Source organism: Cygnus olor, chromosome 1, assembly GCF_009769625.2.
Source record: "Cygnus olor isolate bCygOlo1 chromosome 1, bCygOlo1.pri.v2, whole genome shotgun sequence".
NCBI classification, from domain to species: Eukaryota; Metazoa; Chordata; class Aves; order Anseriformes; family Anatidae; genus Cygnus; species Cygnus olor.
The window spans coordinates 101137891-101141463 of record NC_049169.1 but is presented as its reverse complement, the minus strand read 5'-3'; the positions used below and the strand labels follow the sequence as shown (position 1 = coordinate 101141463).

Below are 3573 nucleotides of genomic sequence, written 5' to 3'. Positions count from 1 at the left end.
AGAGCCGTCTCTTAGGAATGCAGGAAAAGGCAATTCTCATGCGTCAGAAGTCAAGCAAGTGAGGAAGAAATTTGGCTTGTGATTTCAACTGTGATTTCTAAATAATACATCATCTCATATCGAGATAAAAAAGGTTTAAAAATCCTCAGGTCTTCCTATTGCGGTCAATCAATCAATTCAAATTTATCAGAAATTTCCATTTGCTTAAATATTTGAGAGCAGTAGAAGACAATAAATTGTTAGTATGATCAGTGCCCTGAGATACAATCAATTTTGTGTTTGGCCGTGATGATAGCAATATCAGCATGCTCACAAAGACTTTAAGTCTGGTTGAGTGTCACAAATGGAATTATACACTTCTCTCATGGGAGAGAAGCGGCAATATATTTATTGATATAATGAAATGCTCTAACAAAGCTTAATCATAGAATCATAGAATCATAAAATCATAGAATCATAGAATGGCCTGGGTTGAAAACGACCTTAAAGATCATCTAGTTGCAACCCACCTGCTCTGAGCAGGGTTGCCAACCACTAGGGCAGGCTGCCCGGAGATGCATCCAGACTGGCCTTGAATGCCTCCAGGGATGGGGCATCCACAACCTCTCTGGGCAACCTGTTCCAGTGCCTCACCACCCCCTGAGTGAAAAACTCTCTTTTAATTTCCAACCTAAATCTCCCCTCTCTTAGTTTAAAACCATTCCTCCTTGTCCCTTGTCACTACCAACACATGTAAACAAGTGTTCTCCCTCCTGTTTATACACTCCCTTTGAGTACTGGAAGGCCGCAATGAGGTCTCCCCGGAGCCTTCTCTTCTCCAAGCTAAACAAGCCCAGTTCCCTCAACCTTTCTTAAAGGAGAGGTACTCCAGCCCTCTGATAATCTTAGTGGCCCTCCTCTGGACCCATTCCAAGATGACGGTGACTTACCAAAATCACATTGAGTGACATCACATTGAGTCATGCCTGAAACTAATGTTACTGACAAATGAAAATGGAAGGAAATAAAATCTTTCAGAAGACTTAGAAATCTTTTTCATTGATCTGACCGGGTGAACCATTCTCTTAATACACAGAAAGCTCATCATAATTCATCATATAAGGGCAATATTTATCTGTCAAACCACAAACAATCCATAAAACACAGCCATTGTTGCCTGCAATATCTTCTTTATTGGTAACAATGCAAAATGGAATAGAAAAAAAATTGCAGAGGTCATTGTGAAGCAAGAGCATTGTAAAGAAGAATATAAAGTCAGCAATTCTGGTTATACACTATATATATGTTTATGCATATAAGAACAGAAGCAACATGCAACACTTTCACATTACATGGTTTAGTACTTTGGAATGCTAGTTACAGGTTTAATAGGTTACACACCACTGGCACATCTCTTATCATTGAGGTTTTTTTTCATATGACTAAATATGATAGTTCTTATATTCATTGGCATCATGGGGAAGGAGAACAGTGCAAGACAGGATTGAGAAATACACATCTGCAGCACAGCATAAAAGAGAGCTCTCCCATTCAGTATTTCTATGGCACAAGGAGAAATAAAAAAAAGCAGAGAGATCTGGGTTCCATCCTTCTTGCTAGGGCTACATCTACCCTTAGGACTTCAGAATTTGCAGTCCATCAGTAACCACACCTTCCAGGGAGAAGGGGACGCAGAAATGAAAGCTTGTCATTGAAATTGATTGCTCTGTAACTTGGAAGGTGTTCATGCTCTCGTGCAATGTAGCGAAAACCACTTCCATCGCTATGTTCACACAAGAGCCAGACACCTCGCTGGACTTTATGAGAAGACGCCATGTCATTGTAATGACCCCTAGCCAAATTGGTTGCTTCTGTTATCACCCTGCTCTTCCCTTGATATTGGTCATGTTCATAGATAGTGATCTGTGGATTGTGCAAATTTTCAGTAATCAACATCAGAGAAGTGATCTTGTCATTCATCTCTCTACCAACAAAGCTATGCTCTCCCTCCTCAAATACCAGTAACCGGCCTCTATAGTTGTCATGCTCATAAGCCACCCAAGGCTGTCCAATTACTTTCACTGAGGAGATACAGTCATTCCAATCTACATCTTTCAGATTGGCAACGTCTCTGGTGAGTTCTTTGGAGTACCCCTGGAAGTTGGCGTGCTCATAAATGATGATTTTCCCCATCTCAGCAGTGTTTCCGTAATCTGGACTTGTTGCTGTAGAAGTTAGATGACAGCCTGCAGAAAAGGAAAACAGAAAACAAACAATACTTGTAAGAAGCCTTTCCACAAAAGACAGAAGACAATGGAGCGGAAGAAAGAAGAATGGGACAATTAAAGCAGTTCTAGCAAAGAATGAATAAAACAGCTGCTGGACAAGACTGAGCGCATGATGTAGAAATTTGAATTTGGAAGAAAAAATTAAGAGTAAAATGAGAAGTCCATCAAATCTATTGGGTCTTTGTTAGTTGTGTATACTGGTTTACGTATGTGTTCAAATGACATCTAAGTTTAGTATCTTATTGGAATATCCTATTCAATAAATAATTAAATAAAATAAAGGACTGGTGACGAGTGTGGGCGCCTGTAGAGGGCTGTTCTAGAAAACCCTCTTGGAGACTGCCAACATTCATGCTACCCTTGGAGTAAATTAAAGTGACATAAAACTTTTCAATCAGTTGTTTGGTGTTATTAGCTTTTAGCAAAAGTTAATAAAATAGCAAAAGCTATTCTCGCAGAATTTGATTAAACCTTGTTATCTATAATGGGAGCTATTTAAATCTTGTTATTTCGCAAAGGGCTGAATAGCCCATAGCATAGGAGACAGAGAGGAAGATAGAGAAAGACAGAGGTAGAGGAAAGGTCCAGATTACCACCCTGGGTTCCAGCGACGTCTCTGGTCCAGTTCCTGTTCTGTCTGCGATGGTGGTGGGTGCACGCAAAGCCCTTCTGAGTCGCACTATTTATAAGCTGGACCCAACTCCAGTTCTCACTTTGTATACTAATTACAGCTAGTCCCCACCTCCAGTTCCTGCTTTGTATGGTAATATGTGCAGCCTGTGTCCCACAACCTTCTTGAGAGGAGGGAGGAATTGGGGGGGAAGAGGAGGGGGTTGCTAGAGCCTTTCCTACCGCAACTGCCAGATCCACGGACGCCAAAAGATGTCTCAGAAGGTTACCCAGGATAAGGAAGTTGGCACTGTCTTGACCTAGCAGGATCCTCTTTTCTGACCATATCACCCTTTTGTGCTGAGTGTTTGAGACATTCTTTTGTTTTAGCTTCTTAGTCTCTTACAATGAGTCTTTCAATTCATGATTGACACTGCATTTGAGAATTATTTTAGAAATAGGTGTTGGCTGTTTTGACAGCATTTCACCACTCACAATATTGTATGTAAAAAACTAGTGAAACATTCAATTAACTTCTAAATGAAAGTGCAATTTATTGGTTGTTAGAGTACTAGTTTAATGACTTATCTGTATTACTACTTCAATTGTACTACAATCTTTGGAATCTGGAGAGCTCCCAATCAACTGGAAGTGGGAGAAATGTCTCAGTTTTCAAGAAGGAAAAGGAGGAAGACCC

At 40.3% G+C, this 3573-nt stretch overlaps 1 long non-coding RNA gene across 1 annotated transcript; it reads right to left on the bottom strand.

Annotated features, from left to right (window-relative positions):
- Positions 1 to 1152: 1152 nt before the first annotated feature.
- LOC121078153 lies at positions 1153 to 3237 on the bottom strand. Its single transcript, XR_005824465.1, has 2 exons — positions 2861 to 3237; positions 1153 to 2225 (listed from the first exon to the last, which is right to left on the bottom strand). It is a non-coding gene; the product is annotated as an uncharacterized LOC121078153 (long non-coding RNA).
- Positions 3238 to 3573: the final 336 nt, after the last annotated feature.